This window comes from Mirounga angustirostris, unplaced genomic scaffold (genome assembly GCF_029215605.1).
Source record: "Mirounga angustirostris isolate CCGP_5_RB_7025 unplaced genomic scaffold, mMirAng1.0.hap1 SCAF_6, whole genome shotgun sequence".
Classification (NCBI taxonomy): domain Eukaryota; kingdom Metazoa; phylum Chordata; class Mammalia; order Carnivora; family Phocidae; genus Mirounga; species Mirounga angustirostris.
In genome coordinates this window covers 1,410,527-1,431,425 of record NW_026991714.1, presented here as the reverse complement: position 1 = coordinate 1,431,425, position 20,899 = coordinate 1,410,527, and the positions used below count along the sequence as shown (strand labels likewise).

Here is a 20,899-nt window from a genome sequence, read left to right as displayed (position 1 = left end):
GTCGGCTCGGGTCATGGTCCCGGGGTCCTGGGATCGAGCCCTGCATCGGGCTCCCTGCTCTGCGGGAGTCTGCTTCTCCCTCTCCCACTCCCCCTGCTTGTGTTCCCTCTCTCGCTGTGTCTCTCTGTGTCAAATAAAGAAATAAAATCTTTAAAAAAAAAAGAAAATGTTGATGTTCAAATTGAAAGGGATTAAAGATTGGGTAGATGGTATGAATTCAAGGACAGGGCGAGAGTCAGTGATGATCCCAGTGTTTTATTTTGTATTCCTGGTTGGATAATGATGTCATTAGTGAAAATACCAGAAACAAGTGTTATAGACAGTACTCCTTGGTTTAAGAAAACCTGCATTATTAATATACCTTTATTTAGGTACCAAAGAATGTCTAGTAATACAGTCAACAGATTACTAACAGAGGTTAACCTGCTTAGTTTTCTGTGCCTGCTCTAGCAAGTTACTTAAGTTACTTGAAGGAACACAGATTTATCATCTTACAGTTCCTGGGGTCAGAAGTTCAAACTGAGTCTCTCTAGGCTAAAATCAAGGTGTTGGCAAGGCTGCATTCCCTCTGGTGGCTCTAGAATAGAATCCTTTTCCTTGCCTTTCCAGCTTCAAGAGGCTACCCACATTTCTTGGATTGGGGCCCCTTCTGTCTTCAAAACCAGCAATGACAGATTGAGTCCTCCCATTTTATCACTTCAGCCTTATTCTCTTGTCACTGACTTTGCCTGTTTTATGTTCCTCTTTCATTTATAAGCTTCCTTGTGATTATATGGGGCTCACCCAGATAACCCAGAATAATCTCCCCATCTCTAAATCAACAGATAAGACACCTTAATTCCTTCTGCATGTTCCCAGCTTCTGGGGATGGCAATGTGGGCATGGGAGGAAGGGTGGGTGTTCCTGCGCCTACTCGACCACTCTAGGCTATGGGATTTAAAACAGGGAAGTGGGGTTTGCACTTCTTATTTTATGTTTGTCTGTATTTCTTGAAGTTATAAAAAGGCTGTATTACTAAAAGGAATTTAAAAGAATATGTTAAATCAGATATATATCAAGTGAATTGGAGATTGAACTTCAGACTTGAGTATTTTGGTGAGAGTATTTTGAGTATTAGTTTCTCTGAAATCATAAAAATGAAACTTTATGAATAAAATGAAGCTGTTGAACTATATACTTTGTATATTGATGGGAGTACTGAAGCTAATAAAAGGTTAAATGACTCAGGTCACACAGATCATTTTTAGGTAAACTAGGTTGAAAATTCAGCTTATCTGATTTTTATTTCTGTCACTTAGAAAATGAAAATAACCCTAGTAAAGGTTTTCTTTTATATCATTTTATCTTTGGGGCACGTGGGTGGCTTAGTTGGTTAAGCAACTGCCTTTGGCTCAGGTCATGATCCCGGGGTCCCGGGATCGAACCTCACATCCAGCTCCCTGCTCAGTGGGGAGTCTGCTTCTCTGAACTCTGCCCCTCCCCCTGCTGGTGCTTCCTCTCCCTCTCTCTCTCTCAAATAAATGAATAAATCATTTTATCTTTATTGAGCTATAATTGATATCCAACATCATGTAAATTTCAGGTATGCAACATAATGATTTAATATTTGTATATATTTGTGAAATGATCACCACAATAAGTCTACTTAACCTCTGTCAGCATACGTAGTTACGAAATTTTTTCTTGCCATGAGAATTTTTTTTTTAAGATTTATTTTTAAGTAATCTCTACACCCAGCATGGGGCTCAAACTCATAATCACAAAATCAAGAGATACATGTTCTACTCACTGAGCCAGCCAGGTTCCCCGCCATGAGAACTTTTAAGATTTCTTTTCTTTTTTCCTTTCCTTTCCTTTCCTTTTCTATTCTATTCTTTTTAAGATTTATTTATTTATTTTAGAGAGGGCGAGAGCATGGGTGAGTGGGGGAGGGGCGGAGGGAGAGAATCTCAAGGAGATCCCCGCTGAGTGCAGAGCCGTCTCAATTTCACGACCCTGAGATCACGACCTGAGCCAAAATCAAGAGTGTGATGCCCAACTGACTGAGCCATCCTGGTGCCTCAAGATTTATTTTCTTAGCAACTTTCAGATATACAATCTTGCATTATTAACTGTAGTTGCCGTGCTCTACATGACATTACATCCCTATGGCTAGTTTGTTTATATAACTGGAAGCTTGGGCCTTTTGACTCCCTTGACCCATTTCACCCATCCTGGGCCCCCAAAGACCCCTGCTGCTTCTGGCAACACCAGTATGTTTTCTGGGTCTATGAGCTTGGTGTTTTGTTTTTGGGGTTTTTTTTAGATTCCACATATAAGTGAAATCATACAGTATTTTTTTCTCTGTTTGACTTCCTTCACTTACACGATGCCCTCAGAATCCATCCATGTTGTTGCAAATTGCAAGATTTCATTCATTTTTATGGCTGAAAAATATTTCATTGTAAATAGATATATATTTACATTTACATTTATATATATGTTTTCTTTATCCATTCATCCATCCACGGACATGTAGGTTGCTTTCATATATTATAAATAGTGCTGCAGGGAACATGGGGGTGCAGATATCTTTTCCAGGTAATATTTCCATTTTCTTTGGATAAATACCCCAGAAATGGAATTGCAGGATCATATGGTTAGTTATATTTTTAATTTTTTGAGGAATCTCCATGCTGTTTTCTTTTCCACAGTGGCTGCAGCAGTTTGCATTCCCACCAACAGTGCACATGGACTCCCGTTTCTCCACTCCTTCCCAGCATGTTATTTCTTGTATTTCTCATCTTTTTGGTAACAGCCATTCTAACAGGTGTGAGGTGATAGCTCATTGTGGTTTTGGTCTGCTTTTCCCTGATGATGAGTGATGAGCATCTTTTCCTGTGTCTGTTAGCCTTCTGTATGTCTTTGGGAAAATGTCTATTCAGGTCAGATCCTCTGCCCATTTTTTTAATCGGATCGTTTGTTTTTTTACTGTTCTATGAGTTCTTTATATATTTTGGATATCTTTTTCTAAACAGTTTTATTGAGATGTAATTCACGTACCATACAATTAACCTATTTTAAGTGTAGAAGTTAATAGTTTTTGGTATGTGACATTAATTTTTACCACATAAGTATAAATACTTATATAACATAAATTTTATATGAATTTGTGTATTTATGTTATATTTTATTATTGAAATTTCTTATTGTGGTAAAATACAAGAATTTGCCATTTTCACCATTTTTAAGCGTACAATTCAGTGTCATTAATTGCATTCACAATGTTGTGCAGTCTTTACCAACATTTTTCCAACATTTTTCTTTTCTTTCTTTGTTTCTTTAAAGATTTGATTTGTGAGAGAAAGTGAGAGAGAGAGCACGAGCGGGGAGAGGCAGAGAGGGAGAAGCAGGGAGCCCGATGCGGGGCTCGATCCCAGGACCCTGGGATCATGACCTGAACTGAAGGCAGACGCTTGACCGACTGAGCCACCTAGACGCCCTCCAACATTTTTCATTCCCCCAAACAGCAAGTCTAACCATTAAGCAGTAACTCCCCACACCCCAGCCTCTAATGGCTGATGTGCTTCCAGTTTCTATCAGTTTGCCTTTCGTAGCTATACCATGTAAGTGAAACCATACAATATTTGTGCTTTTTTGGTCTAGATTCGTTAATAGTGACTTCAGTGTTCACGTATGTTGTAGCGTGTGTCAGAACGTCATTGGTTTGCACGACCGTATAACATTCCATTGAGTGCATGCGCCACAGTTTGTTTACTCTCCCACCTGTTGAGGAACGCTTGGGCTCTTTCTACGTTTTGGGTCTTGTGACTCATGCTGCAGCAAACTGGCAGAAGTGTATTTGTTCAAGTCCCCGATTTCAGTCCCTTGTGGATATACTTAGGAGTGAAATTGCCAGATCCTTGTATGTTCAGTTTTTTAAAGAACCACCAAACTCTTGCACGGTGGCTGTACCATTGACGTGGATTGTGCAGTTACTGATTTGAGATCTTCTGCTTGAACGTATGTGTGTTTTACCTATAAATTTCCTTCTTACTGTTGCTTTTACTGTATCAGATAAGTTTTGGTTGTTTGTGTTTTCATTCTCATTAATTTCCAGATACTTTCCAATTTCCCTTGTGATTTCAAGTTTGACCTATTGGTTGTTTAAGAATATGTTGTTTGAGGGGCGCCTGGGTGGCTCAGACGTTAAGCATCTGCCTTCGGCTCAGGTCATGATCCCAGGGTCCTGGGATCGAGCCCCGCACTGGGCTCCCCGCTCCACAGGAAGCCTGCTTCTCCCTCTCCCACTCTGCCAGCTTGTGTTCCCTCTCTCACTGTGTCTCTCTCTGTCAAATAAATAAATAAATTCTTAAAAAAATATATATATGTTGTTTGATTTCCACACGTTTGTGAATTTTCCAGATTTCCTGATCAGAAAAAAATATTCTGTACAATTTCAGTCTTTAAATCTATTAAGACTTATTTTGTGGCCTAATATATGACCTATCTTTGAGAATTTTCTGTGTGCATTTGAGAAAACTATATAATCTGTTGTTGCATGGAGTGTTCTTTATATTTCTGTTAGATCTAATTGGTTTGTAATGTTCAAATCCATATTGATCTGTGTGGTTGTTCTAACCATTACTGAAATTAGTTAAAGGCTCCAGCTATTCCTGTACAGCTGTCTGTTTCTCCTTTCAATTCTGTGAATACTTCCTTCATACATTTTGGGTCCTTTGATGTTTGCTGAGTATAATGATGACTGCTTCTAAGTGAACGGACTTTTGTCAATATTTAATGTCCTCCTGTATCTCTCTCTCTCTTTTTTTTTTTAAGATTTTATTTATTTATTTGACAGAGAGAAAAAGACAGCAAGAGCAGGAACACAAGCAGGGGGAGTGGGAGAGGGAGAAGCAGGCTTCCCGCGGAGCAGGGAGCCCGATGCGGGGCTCGATCCCAGGACCCTGGGATCATGACCTGGGCTGAATGCAGATGCTTAATGACTGAGCCACCCAAGCTCCCCTGTCCTCCTGTGTCTCTTCTAACAGTCTTTGATTTCAAGTCTCTTTTGTCTGATACTATAGTATAGTCATTCTGCTCTCTCTTCGTTACTATTTACTTGGAGTATCTTTTTTCCATCCTTTTCCTTTCAGCCTGTTTATTTCCTGATCTAAAGTGAGTCTCTTGGAGCTCCTGGGTGGCTCAGTCAGTTGAGCATCTAACTCTTGATTTCGGCTCAGGTCATGATCTCAGGGTGTTGAGATTGAGCCCCACGTCTGGGTTCTCTCTCTCCCTCTGCGCCTCCCCCTGCTCACACCTACAAGCGTGCTTTCTCTCTCTCTAAAATACATAAATAAAATCCTTAAAAAAATAAAGTGAGTCTCTTATAGACAGTATGTATAGTTAAATCATGTTTTTTATCCATTTTGTTTCTCTGTGCATTTTGTTTGGAGAGTTTAATCGACTTACCTTTAAAATAATTACCAATTGGGGCGCCTGGGTGGCTCAGTCGTTAAGCGTCTGCCTTCGACTCAGGTCATGATCCCAGAGTCCTGGGATCGAGCCCCGCATCGGGCTCCCTGCTCAGCGGGAAGCCTGCTTCTCCTTCTCTCACTCCCCCTGCTTGTGTTCCCTCTCTCACTGTGTCTCTCTCTGTCAAATAAATAAAATCTTTAAAAAAATAAATAAAATAATTACCAATAAGGAAGGAGTTACACTTACCATTTTGTTATTTCCCCTGTGTCTTACAGCTTTTTGACCCTCATGTCCTCCATTACGGTCTTCTTTTCTGCTTAATCTTTTTATAAAAGTGACACATTTTGATTCCCTCCAGTCCCTTTTGGGTGTATTCTGTAGCTATTTTCTCCGTGGTTACCATGGAAATTACATATAACTTCCCAAAGATACAACTATGTAATTTGAATTGATACCAAGTTAATTTCAGTTATATACAAAAGCTGTACTCCTATAAAGCTCATATCCCCCTTTTATGTTACCGATGTTACAAATTATTTCTTTATTTTTTGTGTGCCCAGAAACATACATTTATAAGTACTTTTTATGCATTTGTCTTCTAAATCCTGTTTCCTATTCTCTTTTTCTGTAGTTTCTCATCATGATTAAAGAATAACAGGCTCTTCTTGCCTCCTTCTTTCCTATAAGAAAATTAAAAAATCATTTTTTTAAATAATAAATGATACTGGTCAACAACCGTATTCGGAAGTTACTTGTTTTATAAAAGAAGCAAATAAGAAGGCATTAACAGAAAGGATTAAAGAACTCTCCACATGTGATTTGGCCTCTAATGTGGAGTAGAGCCATCAGGCCATCACTGTGTATGTTTGCGGAAATTATAAATCATGATGTGTTAAAGCTCAGTCTTCCACTTAGGAATGGAGATGGGTTAGGAGGGAGTCGACCATCACATTGACATGCTGCTCTCTTTTATGGAAGCTTCACTGTCCCATGTTCATGGGAAAATGTGTTTGCAGCTGCCGTTAACTAGGCAGCAGCTGTGTTGCTCTATCCCCCTCTAGTGGTAGTAAAGTGACTTCATGACGATTGTTATTTCTGACTTGACTGTTCTTAATGTAGGCCTGACAGGCTTAACAGATAACAAGATTTAATATAGTCTAATAAATAACAAGATCTAAGATGCTTCAAAAAATTATATTCTCGGGCGCCTGGGTGGCTCAGATGGTTAAGCGTCTGCTTTCGGCTCAGGTCATGATCCCAGGGTCCTGGGATCGAGTCCCGCATCGGGCTCCCTGCTCCTTGGGAGCCTGCTTCTCCCTCTGCCTCTCTCTCTCTCTCTCTCTGTCTCTCATGAATAAATAAATAAAATCTTTAAAAAAAAAATTATATTCTCGGGGCGCCTGGGTTGCTCAGTCGGTTAAGCGTCTGCCTTCGGCTCAGGACATGATCCCGGGGTCCTGGGATCGAGCCCCACATCGGGCTCCCTGCTCAGCAGGGAGTCTGCTTCTCCCTCTGACCCTCCTCCCTCTCATGCTCTCTGTCTCTCATTCTCTCTCTCACAAATAAATAAAATCTTAAAAAAAAAAAATTCATGGGGCGCCTGGGTGGCTCAGATGGTTAAGCATCTGCCTTCGGCTCAGGTCATGATCCCAGAGTCCTGGGATCGAGTCCCGCATCGGGCTCCCTGCTCCTTGGGAGCCTGCTTCTCCCTCTGCCTCTCTCTCTCTCTCTGTCTCTCATGAATAAATAAATAAAATCTTTAAAAAAAAAAAATTCATATCCACGGAGGGAGCATCTAGTTGGCCAAGTTTGGGTTGTGCATGCACTTGGCTGGGGAAAGTGTGGTAATGGACTGCAGACCACCATCTGGACCCAGCGGGAAAGAGGTCAGGGGCTGTTAAGAAGGAAAAATAGGGCGCCTGGGTGGCTCAGTCGTTAAGCATCTGCCTTCAGCTCAGGTCATGATCCTGGGGTCCTGGGATCGAGCCCCGCATCGGGCTCCCTGCTCCGCGGGGAGTCTGCTTCTCCCTCTCCCTCTGCCTCTCACCCTGCTTGTGCTCTCTTGCTCACTCTCACTCTCTCTCTCAAATAATTAAAATCTTTAAAAAAAATTAATACAAAAAAATTATATTCTATACATACAATGGAATATTATTTACCCTTAAAAAGGAAGGAAATTTGGAAATCTTCTACAAAATATATGTGCACACACCCATGTGTATTAATATTCTACTACCATGTAACAAAATTACCACAATCTTAGCAGTTTAAAACATCACCCACTTATTATCTCGCAGATAATTTCCCCAGAATTTCAGGAGTCTGGCACTTCAGCTCTGTGTCTCACAAGGCTTGAATCAAGGTATCAGCTGTGTCTACGATCTCATCCAAGGCTCGACATTCTCTTCCAAACTCATACTAATGTTCTTGTAGTTGCAGGGCTCAGTGGTGGCTTTCTTCTTTAAGGGCAGCAGCAAAGAGAAAGAGTCTGCTTCTTCAGGTCTCTGAGCTCAGGGAAAACCTAAGCCCTTGTTAAGATACAATTCATATACCATACAGTTAACCCATGTTAGTATATACACTTCAGTGACTTTTGGTATATTCACAGATTTGTACATTCATCGCCACAGTCAATTTTAGAACATTTTCATTATCCCAAAAAGAAACTCCACATACTTTAGTGATCTCCCCTAATTTTCTCATCTACTTTCATCTACTTTCTGTCTCTGTAAATGTAACTTTCCTGGATATTTCATAAATGGAATCATATAATATTGGCTTCTTTGTGACTCATTTATTTCACTTAGCATATTTTTTCCAAGGTTCATACATGCTGTAATATGTATCATTTCCTTTTTCTTCCAAAATAATGTTCCGTTGTTGGATATACCACGTACCCCATTTCATTTACCCATTTGTCAATTGGTGGACATTTGGGCTATTTGTACTTTTCTCTTTTTTTTTAAGATTTGATTTCACAGAGAGCGGGCACAAGCAGGGGGAGGGGCAGAGGGAGAGGGAGAAGCAGGCTCTCTGCTGAGCAGGGAGCCCGCCCGATGCGGGGCTCGATCCCAGGACCCCGGGATCATGTCCTGAGCCGAAGGCAGACGCTTAACCGACTAAGCCACCCAGGCGCCCCATGAGTTATTTGTACTTTTTTGCTATCGTGATTAATGCTATTATGAACATTTTTATACATCTCAAATACAGTTTTTATAGTCTCATAATAACTGAGTGTGTAGATACATCGTAGTTTATCCAACCAGCCTGCCAGGAAAAGGGCATTTCAGTTGTTCCTAATGGTTCCTACTATAGATAATGCCCAGGGGCGCCTGGGTGGCTCAGTCAGTTAAGCGTCTGCCTTCATCTCCAGTCATGATCCTGCGGTCCTGGGATTGAGTCCCACATTGGGCTCCCTGCTCAGTGGGGAGTCTGCTTCTTCCTCTCCCTCTGCCCCCTCCCTGCTTGTGCTCTCTCTCTGTCAAATAAATAAAATAAATAAATAAATAAAAAGAGAGAGAAATAATACCCAATATGTCCCTATATTGTTTGATATTTTAGAGATCTATCCTCAGGGTAAGTTCGGAGAAGTAGAGTTACTGAATTCAATAGTAAGTGTACATATAATTTTGTAAATATTGCCTGATTATGCTTCTATTACAGTTGTATCCTTTTGCAGTCTTTCTAGAAATATCTGAGAGTGGCTATTTTTCCACAGCCCTAATTATGTTGTCAGACTTGTAAATTTTTACCAATGTGATAAGTGTGAAATGTTATCTCCAGGGAGTTCTAATTTGCATTTTTCTCATAAGTAAAATTTTTGAGGATCTTTTCATATATGTACAAGTCATTTAATTATCTTTTTCTGTGAATTGTCTATTTTTTTTCCCCATTTTTCTCTCAGCTTACCAGTCTTTTCTTTTTCCCCCTTGATTTTTAAAAGGCCCTTATAGGGGCGCCTGGGTGGCTCAGTTGGTTAAGCGGCTGCCTTCGGCTCAGGTCATGATCCCAGGGTCCTGGGATCGGGCCCCGCATCGGGCTCCCTGCTCCGCAGGAAGCCTGCTTCTGCCTCTCCCACTCCCCCCTCTTTGTGTTCCCTCTCTTGCTATGTCTCTCTCTGTCAAATAAATAAAATCTTCAAAAAAATAAATAAATAAAAGGCCCTTATACATTAAGGAAATTTGCCCTTTGTGATATAAATTGCAAATATGTTTTGTCAGTTTGTCATTTTTCTTTTGTGCTTATTGGCCACATGTCTGTGGTTATCCCAGTAGCACATTATGTTGAACCACTGTAGCTTTGTGGAAAATTTTAAATCAGGAAATATGTCCTCTAACTTTGACTGTTCTGGTTTTTCCCAACTTTGGCTAATTCTGGATCCCTTGATATTTTCAGATGAATTTCAGTATCAGTTTATTGATTTCTGCAAAAACAGCTGGGCTTTTGAAAAATACCTGTATATCAATTTGGTGGGGGGGGAGCTTTACAATCCTAACAGTATTAAGTATTCTTTTTTTTTTATTATGTTGTATTAAGTATTCTTAACATGGGATATTTTCCTAGTTATTTAATCATTTGAAATCTCTTTTAACAATGTTTTTAGTTTTCAGTGTACAGGTTCTGCACTTCTTCTGTTAAGCATATTCCTAAGCATTTTATTCTTTTGAAGCTTGTAAATGGAATTTTTTTTTTAAGATTTTATTTATTTATTTATTAGAGAGAGAGCGAGCATGAGCCAGGGATAGGGGCAGAGGGAGAAGGTAACTCCACGCTGAGCAGGGAACCCGATGTGGGACTCAACCCCAGGACCCCGGGATCACGACCCAAGCCGAAGGCAGACGCTTAACCAACTGAGCCACCCAGGAGCCCCATAAATGGAATTTTTTTTTCATTTTTGGATATTTATTGCTAGTATATAGAAATACAATTGATTTTTGTATATTGATCTTGTATCCTACAATCCTGCAACCTTCCTTAACTCAGTTATTAATCCTAATAGTATTTTAATGGATTCTGTCATTTGTCTATGGACTTTGCTTATAATGATTGTTTTTATCATGCAAAGTTTATAGTGCTTTGCATTTTGATTTTCTGTTTTTATCATGTTTCTGGATTTTTTTTAAGTTTTTACTTATTTATTTAAGTAAACTCTGCACGCAACATGGGGTTTGAACTCATGACCCAAAGATCAAGTGTTGCATGCTCTTCTGACTGAGCCAGCCAGGCACCTTGTGTTTCTGGATTTTTGAGTCATAATTAAATAAGCTTTCTCACACCCTGTTGTTGTGTTTTGTTTTTTTTTTTTATTATGTTAGTCACCATACACTACATCATTAGTTTTTGATGTAGTGTTCCATGATTCATTGTTAGCATATAACACCCAGTGCTCCATGCAATACGTGCCCTCTTTAATACCCATCACCAGGCTAACCCATCCCCCCCCACCCCCCTCCCCTCTAAAACCCTCAGTTTGTTTCTCAGAGTCCATAGTCTCTATGGTTCATCTCCCCCTCTGATTTCCCCCCCTTCATTTTTCCCTTCCTACTATCTTCTCTTTTTTTTTAACATATAATGTATTATTTGTTTCAGAGGTACAGATCTGGGATTCATCAGTCTTACACAATTCACAGCACTCACCATAGCACATATCCTCCCCAGTGTCCATCACCCAGCCACCCCATCCCTCCCACCCCCCACCACTCCAGCAGCCCTCAGTTTGTTTCCTGAGATTAAGAGTCTCTTATGGTTTTTCTCCCTCTCTGGTTTCATCTGGTTTCATTTTTTCCTCCCTTCCCCTGTGATCCTCTGTCTTGTTTCTCAAATTCCTCATATCAGTGAGATCATAGATACTTGTCTTTCTCTGATTGACTTATTTCGCTTAGCGTAATGCCCTCTAGTTCCATCCACATTGTTGCAAATGGCAAGATGTTAAATTTTTGATGGCTGCATAATATTCCATTGTATATATACACCACATCTTCTTTATCCATTCATCTGTTGATGGACATCTGGGCTCTTTCCATAGTTTGGCTATTGTGGACATTGCTGTTATAAACACTGGGGTGCATGTACCCCTTCGGATACATTTGTATCTTTGGGGTAAATACCCAGTGGTGCAATTGCTGGGTCGTAGGGTAGCTCTATTTTCAACTTTTTGAGGAACCTCCATACTGTTTTCCAAAGTGGCTGCACCAGCTTGCATTCCCACCAACAGTGTAGGAGGGTTCCGCATTCTCTGCATCCCCGCCAACATCTGTCCTTTCCTGATTTGTTAATTTTAGCCATTCTGACTGGCCACACCCTGGTTTTAAAGGAATTAAGAAATTTAACCTCGGGGCACCTTGATGGCTCAGTCATCAAGCATCTTCCTTAGGCTCAGGTCAGGATTCTGGGGTCCTGGGACCGAGTCCCGCATCAGGCTCCCTGCTCCGCGGGAAGCCTGCTTCTCCCTCTCTCACTACCCCTGCTTGTGTTCCCTCTCTCAGTGTGTCTCTCTCTGTCAAATAAATAAATAAAATCTTTTAAAAAAAAAAAGAAAAAAGAAATTTAGCCTTGTTTACTTCTAGTAATTTTTTTTCTTTTTAAGTAGGCTCTACACCCAGTGTGGGGCTCGAACTTATGACCCAGAGATCAAGGGTCTCATGCTGTACGGACTCAGCCTACCAGGCACCCCTCTTCTATTGTTTGATATTGATTTTCATATCTGGTTCCCCGGTCTGTTTGCAGTTTATTCTGGTCTATAGTATTGGTAGGCTATATAATCATTGGCTAAACTGAAAAAGAAAGTTAATATTTCCCAACTATGTGTTAGTTACTGTGCTAAGCACTGTACATATATTATCTTATTTAATCCATTCAGCTGTGCTTAAAGGACTTAAATACCATTTGATTGTAAAAATATGGTTGACTTGTCTGGAACATTTGATTAATTCCTACTTACATGGAATGCTTGCTCTAGATAAACATGTATATTTTGACATTACGTACTTTATGAGATAAAACATCAGGGCTGGTAAATTTTACATAGTAATCTGAAAATGTAATCTTAACTTTTTACTTTGTTTAAAAATGTGTCATACTCCTCAGTGCTTTTAAGTTGTGAGGTAAAATGGTTTTAATAGGAGGGTTAAGGATAGACGGCATCACAAAGAAATATGCTTTCATATCCCCCCCCACCCCCTCGGGTATCCCATCCCCAGTACAAACACTGCCGTGCTGTTGAGCATGAAAGAGTATTGCAGGGGTTCATTCATGCCCCTTCTGTCTGTAGGTTTTGTTCTGAAATACTTTAGCCAGGTATGATTGTAATTTACCTTTTAACCGGTAATAGGATTTTCCTTTTACTAGGATTCTGGAAGTCTCCCTATCGATAATTGTACTATAAAATCATGTAAATTTACATTAATCTAAACAATAAAATTAGTAAGATAAATCAGTTATAGAAAGTAGTATTTGTTGGTAGTGTGTTGAGAGAAATGTTAACATTGTCAGCAAGGTTGTTTGTGAAATTAGTATTTTCAAAAGTTTAACTGCTTGTGATGTACAGAGAGATTGTTTAGGGAGAAAGAAGCTAGAGTCACATGATTCTTAAATTCAGTAAGGGAAGTTCATTAAGTTGTGATTATAGAATTAGTCTCAAATCCCAACTCCATCACTCACTCACTAAGTATATGCATTTGGGCATGTTACTGAGCCTAGGTCCTCAGTGTCCTCATCTAAAACAGTGGCACTGATGAAGAGGACCTATTTCATGGACCTGTGGAGGATTAAATGGTTTATACATATGAAGTAAGTATTCAGTAAATTTTTAAAATGTCTTACTCCATTGTCACTAATTGTGACCTCAGATGAAATTAACTCCTCAAAGACTCTTACTTCCTCCTGCATACAGTAATATGACTTCATCGGGATTGTTATTCCTCTACTTAGATTTCTTTTAAGATACAGTTATTTTCTACATAACATCCAAAAGATCCACCATGATCTAGTATAACCTATTTTTCTAGTTTTATCTCCATTACACTCCTTAAAGATTTTTTATTTGTTTGAGAGAGAGTGCATGTGCAAGCAAGCATGCAAGAGCAGGGGAGGGGGCGAAGGGGAGGGAGAGGGAAAGAATCTCAAGCAGACTCCCCGCTGAGCATGGAGCGGGACATGGGGCTCAGTCCCACAACCCTGAGATCATGACCTGAGCTGAAACCAAGAGTCAACGCTTAACCGACTGAACCACCCAGGCGCCCCTTGTTACACTCCTTAATCTATTCATTCCTCTTACCCACAACATCTGATAATTTTCCCTGGAGCAATTTGCTCCGTCCTTTCCTCTCAGCATTTGTCCTAGGTGTTTGCCCTATGTGGTAAAAACTACCTTCCTCCTTCCCATTTACTTGTCAAATCCCACTCATTCTTTCAAATCTTATTCAAAATCTGAAATGTTTTCTCATTAAATAAAAGTGTCCTTAATTCTCCTCTAGTTGAAATTAATTTTACTTTTCTTTTTCCACTAGTAAAGCTTAGTACCACCTTATGAGGTATGAGTTTAATTGCATTCTGAGAGGTAATCTGGGCATGTTTGCTTCCATAAACTTCTTTAGGCCATGAGTTCACTTCGTTTGTCTTATAAATCTTACAGAATCTAGTGGTTTTTAAAATATATTTTAAAAGAAAAGGAATAGAACCAACTGCCTGAATTCCTAAAATATAATACATAGGACTTAAAATCTTAAAAATTTTAAATTCTAAGAGTAGCATCTGCCCTCTTACTTGGCAACAAATAAGAAAGGACATTATTTCAGTTTATGCTTTTCCTATTCACCTAAGAAATACACTCCAAAATGCAGTAAATGCCAGATTTTGTCTTGAAAATTTGTATTGTGGGTGTGTATAAAAAAACAGTTTCTGTGGTCAATTATTATTACAGTTTGTATGCTCCCTTGACATTTATAGAGAGCTCTTATATACATTGTCATTTAAGTCAATTATATTTAAGTGCATCTGTCATAGTCCTAAACTCTTAGAGATTCAAAGCACAACAGTCTTTCAGATATGTTCTATTATGTTTTCCACTACAACAGTGTTTTAATTTAACTCCAATACAGTTTTTTTTACATTTCACCTTGATTTGGGTCCTATCTTTCCTGTAGTTATTTGGTGTTAAAGAAATATATTTAAACACGAATCTAAATAAATTCTATTACCAGAGTAAATTAGATTATTATACAAAATTTGATATTTTCCCTATTTCATATATTTGTTCTCTATTTTTATGTATAGTCTGTGATAACTTAATAGATGATCACAAGATTGTACAGAAACACTATATACTTTTCATCCAGATTCATCCACTGTTGATACTAAGCCACTTCTTTCTCTATTTTCCTCCCTGCCTCACCTCTTCTCTTTTGTGTGTGTATGTCTCTCACTCTCTTCTCTCTCTCTCTCTCTCACACACACACACACACACACACACACACACTTTTTCCTCTGTTATTTGATGATAAGAAGTTATAGACATTCTGACACATTACTCATAAATATTTCAACATGTATTTCCTAAGACCAAAGGACATGTTCTTTTTTATTATTATTATTAAAGATTTTATTTATTTATTTGAGAGAGAGAGAGAGAGAGAGAGCACATGAGAGGGGGAGGGCCAGAGGGAGAAGCAGACTCCCTGCCGAGCAGGGAGCCGGATGGGGGACTCGATCCTGGGACTCCAGGATCATGACCTGAGCCGAAGGCAGTCGCCCAACCAATGAGCCACCCAGGTGCCCCAAAAGGACATGTTCTTATATACACAGTATACAGATATTAAATTTAGGATCTTTAACATCACTACTGTACTTTTACCTGATGTACAGTTCATAATCAGCTTTCACTCATCATGTCAATAATGTCCTTTATAACAACTTTTTTAACAGATTCAGGATGCAGTATATGATCATGTATTACATCTCGTTGACAGGTTTGCTTATTCTCCTTTAATTTGGAACAGTGCTTCAGGCTGTGTTTGTCTTTCATCATTGACACTTTTGAAAAGTACAGAAGAGTTGTTTCATAAAAGGTCGTTAAATTTGAGTTTTTCTGATGTTTCTTCATGAATAGATAGTTTGTGCTTTTGGCAGGAGCACCACAAAATTGTGATGTTTTCTTCTTAGTGAATCAGGAAGCATAGGGTATCACTGTGCCATTGGTGATGCTCACTTTGATTGGCCACTGTGCCATCCAGCAGGTTATTTCATTGTGAAGTTTGAGTTTTCCTATATAATAATAAGTAATGTTTGCAGAGATGCTTTAAAAGTATGTTTTCAAACTTTCACCCGGTAGTTTTAGCATCTGTGTCTAATTTCTAAATTTTACATTCTTTTTCTAGTTTGAAATATAATTGACATATAAAATATTGGTTTCAGATATATAACATAATGATTCAATTTGTATATATTACTGTGAAATGATCGCCATCACCACACATACTTACAGTTTTGTTTCTTGTGATAAGAACTTTTAAGATCCACCACTCTCTTAGCAACTTTCAACTATGCAATACAGTATTATTATTAACTGAGGCCCCCACACTATGCACCACATCCCCAGGAATTGCTTATTTCATAACTGGAAGTTGGTTATCTTTTGGCCACCTTCACGAATTTCACCCACCCTGCAACTCTGCCTCTGGCAACTACCGGTCTGTTTTTTATATCTGTGAGTTTGGGGTTTTGTTGTTGTTCTTGAAGATTACACATATGCGATAGATTGTATGGCATTTGTCCTTCTCTGTCTCACTTATTTCACTTAGCATAATGCTTCAAGGTCCATCTGTGCTGTGACAAATGACAGGACATCCTTGTTTGAGAGAGAGTGAAGGGGAGGGAGAGAGAGTTTGTTGTTGTTTTTTTTAATTTATTTGGGGGAAAAAAGATTTATTTATTTGAAAGGGTAGGGGAGAGGGGCAGAGAGAGACAGTCTTAAGCAGACTTCATGACACTGAGATCACGACCCGAGCCAAAACCAAGAGTCGGTCACTTAACAAACTCACCACTCAGGCGCCCCAGAACGTCCTTCTTTTTTATGACTAAATAGTACTCTTGTTTTTATGTGTGTACATACATACACACATTTTCTTTATCCTTTCATCTGCCATTAGACACTGATGTTGTTTCCATGTTTTGGCTGTTGTAGATAATGCTGTAGTGAACACAAGGGTGCAGATCCTGTTTGTGTTTCCATTTTCTTTAGATAAATACCCAGAGATGGAATTGCTGGGCAATATGGTGGTTCTTTGAGGAATCTCCATGAAGTTCTTCATAGTGGATGTACAAATTTACATTCCCACCAATAGTGCACAAGGGTTAGCTTTTCTCCACATCCCCCAACACTTGTTATTTCTTGTTTTTTTTTACAGTAGCCATTCTAGCAAGTGTGAGATGATATCTCATTATGGTTTTGACTTGCATTTCTGTGATGATTCTTGATGTTGAGCCCCCTTTTTCACGTAGCTGTTGGCCATTTGTATGTCTTCTTTGACATATTCAGATACTGTGCCCATTAATTGGATCATTTGTTTTGTTGATACTGGGTTATATGAGTTCTTTATATATTTTAGATATTAACCTCATATGATTTACAATTACTTTCTGTCATTCTGTAGTTTGCCTTTTCATTTTGTTGGTGGTTTCCTTTGCTGTACAAAAGCTTTTTAGTTTAAGGTAGTCTCACTTGTTTATTTTTAAATGCTTTTGTCACCCTTGTTTCTGGTGTCAAACCCAAAAATCATCACCGACACTGACATCAAGGAACTTACCCCCTGTGTTCTCCTCTAGGAACTTCATAGTTTCAGGTCTTCCCTTTCAAGGCTGTGATCCCTTTTGAGGTGATTTTTGTGTGTGGTGTATGATAGGAGTTCAATTTGATTCTTTTGCATGTGTCTGTCCACTTTCCTCACCATTTATTGAAGAGACCGCCAGTTCGCCTTCGTATGTTCTTGGCTTCTTGGTCATAAATTAATTGACGGTTTGTGCTTGTGTTTATTTCTGGGTTCTCTCTTATGTTCTGTTCATATGTGTGCGTGTTATTATGCCAGGACTACACTATTTTGATTACTGTAGCTTCGTGGTATAGCTTGAAATCAGGAAGTGTGGTTCCTCCAGCTTTTTTATTATTTTTCTGTTGCTTTGGTCTTTTGTAATTCCACACAAATTTTGGGCTTGTTTGTTCCGCCAGTGGAACATGCCAGTGGAATTTTGACAGGCATTGCCCTGAATCTGTAGATTGCTTTGGATAGCATGGACATTTTAACAGTATTCTCCCAGCCCTTTAACATGGATTATCTTTCAGTTAATGATGCCTTCTTCAGTTTCTTTTATCAGTTTTTAGTGCACAAGTCTTTCACCTTTTTGGTTAAATTTGTTCCTATGTATTTTATTCTTTTTGCTGCTACTGAGAATGAGATTGTTTTCTTAATTTCTCTTTCTGATAGTTCATTATTAGTGTATAGAAATGCAACTGATTTTTATATTTTGATTTTTTTATCCTTCAGCTCCTGAATTTATCAGGTCTAACAATTTTTGTGGAGTATTTAGGGTTTTCTAAATGTAGTATCATGTCATTTGCAAATAGAGACAGCTTTACTCCTTCTTTCCAGCTTAGATACTCTTTATGTCTTGCCTAATTGCTCTGGCTAGGACTTTCAGTTCCATGTCCAATTAAAGTAGTGAGAGTGGGCATCCTTGTCTTGTGCCTGATCTTGGAGGAAAGCTTTCCATCCTTTCCACTGAGTGTGTTGTGAGCACTGTGCTTCTCATAGACAGCCTTTATTATGCTGACGTGCATGCCTTTGTGTCCACCTTGTTGAGAGTTTTTATCATGAATGGATGTTGAGTTTTGTCACATGCTTTTCTTGCATCTGTTGAGATGACCATATGATTTGTGTCCTTTGTTTTAGTTATTGTGGTATATCACATTGATTGTTTTTGCAGGTGTTGGACCATATTTATCCATGGCCTAAATCGCCGCTTGATCTTGGTGTATGTTCCTTTTAATGTATCTTTTTATTTGTTTTGCTGATAGTTTGCTGAGGATATTTGCACCTCTGTTCATGAGGAATATTGGCCTGCAATTTTGTTTTCTTTTAGTGTCCTGGTGTGGCTCTTTATTCTGTTCTCCTGATCTATCTTGTCTGTTTTTGTGCCATTACCATACTGTTTTGTTTACTACAGCTCTGTAGTATATCTTGAAATCTGGAACTGTGATACATCCAGCTTTGTTCCTCTTTCTCAAGATTGCTTTGGCTATTCAGAGTCTTTTATGGTTCCATACAACTTTTGGATTATTTGTTCTAGGTCTGTGAAAAATGTTGTTGGTATTTTTTTTACGTTTATTTATTCATTTATTTAAGCAATCTCTACACCCAGTGTGGGGCTCAAATTCACAACCCCAAGGTCGAGAGTTGTAGGCCCTTGCAACTAAGCCAGCCAGGTGCTCCATGTTGTTGGTACTTTGATAGGGATTGCATTGAAACTGTAGAATGCATTGGCTAATATGGACATTTTAACATTAATTCTTCTAGTGCATGAGCATGGAATGTCATTCCCTTTGTTTGTGTCATCTTCAGTTTCTTTTATCAGTGTCTTACAGTTTTCGGAGTGTAGGTCTCTCACCTCCTTGGTTAAATTTATTCCTAGTTATTTTATTCTTTTTGGTGCAGTTGTGTATAGGATTCTTTTCTTTTTTTTTTTTTTTTAAGATTTTTTATTTTATTTTATTGAGAGAGAGCATGAGAGAGAGGAGGGTCAGAGAGAGAAGCAGACCCCCCGCTGAGCAGGGAGCCCGATGCGGGACTCGATCCTGTGACTCCAGGATCATGACCCGAGCCAAAGGCAGTCGCCTAACCAACTGAGCCACCCAGGCGCCCCGGATTATTTTCTTAATTTCTGTTTCTGCTACTTACTTATTTAGTGTATAGAAACATAGCTGATTTCTGTGTATTGATTTTTATTTATTTATTTATTTATTTATTTATTTATTTATTTATTTATTTATTTATTTGACAGAGAGAGAGAGACAGCGAGAGAGGGAACACAAGCAGGGGGAGTGGGAGAGGGAGAAGCAGGCTTCCCGCCGAGCAGGGATCCCGATGCAGGGCTCGATCCCAGGACCCTGAGATCATGACCGGAGCCGAAGGCAGTCGCTCAACCAACTGAGCCACCCAGGCGCCCCGAAATTTTTAATTTTATTTAATTTTTTTTTTAAGATTTTATTTATTTATTTGACAGAGAGACACAGCGAGAGAGGGAACACAAGCAGGGGGAGGGGGAGAGGGAGAAGCAGGCTTCCCGCGGAGCAGGGAGCCCGATGTGGGGCTGGACCCCAGGACCTTGGGATCATGACCTGAGCCGAAGGCAGACGCCCAACGACTGAGCCACCCAGGCGCCCCTGTGTATTGATTTTCTATCCTACAACCTTACTAAAGTCATTTATTGCTTCCAGTAATTTTTTGGTGGAATCTTTAGGGTTTTCTATGTGTAGTAGTATGTCATCTGCAAATATGGACAGTTAACTTCTTCCTTACCAATTTGGATGCCTTTTCCCTTTTTTTACGTGTCTGGTGTTTTGGTTAGGACTTCCAGTATTAGAAACTGGAGAGAGTGGGCATCCTTGTCTTGTGCCTGATCTTCGAAGAATTAGTTTATTCTTTTTCTGGTTCCTTGAGGTGTAAAGTTACATTGTTTGAGATCTTTCTTCTTTCTTAATGTAGGCCGTTAATCACTATGAACTTCCCTCTTGTAACTGCTTTCGCTATATTCCTTAATTTTGATGGATTGTATTTCCATTTTCATTTGCCTCAAGATTTTTTTTTCTTTTTGATTTCTTCATTGGCCCATTGTTGTCCAGTAGCATGTTTTCTAATCTCCACATATTTGTGAATTTTCCAGTTTTCTTCCTGTAGTTGATTTCTACTTTAATACCACTGTGGTTGGAAAATATGCTTGATATGATTTCAGTCTTCTTAAATTTATCAAGATTTGTTTTATGATCTAACATTTGATCTGTCTTGGATAATGTTCCATGTGTACTTGAGAAGAATGTGTATTCTGTTGCTTTTGGATGGAATGTTCTGTATAAGTCTAAGGGTGTTTAATTAGAAGCCTACCCCTTGAGGCCATACCTATGAAGATAAGATAATAGGCCTGTTTCATGGAGAGACTGGGCATTTCTGTCTCCTGCCTATGAGCTGCTGAATGGGGAGGCAGGTAGCTGGTTAAAAACTGTTTCTCTGTTTGTTACAGTCCCTTAATAAACTGGTGAATGGGGGCACCTGGGTGGCTAAGTTGTTAAGCGTCTGTCTTCGGCTCAGGTCATGATTCCAGGGCCCTGGGATTGAGCCCCACATTGGGCTCCTTGCTCAGCGGGGAGCCTGCTTCTCCCTCTCCCACTCCCCCTGCT

At 39.3% G+C, this 20,899-nt stretch overlaps 1 protein-coding gene across 4 annotated transcripts in view; it reads left to right on the top strand.

The window, feature by feature from the left end:
• Positions 1–20,899, top strand: part of ASH1L (ASH1 like histone lysine methyltransferase) — a 193,703-nt gene that overhangs the window by 107,222 nt on the left and 65,582 nt on the right. The window lies entirely within an intron of this gene.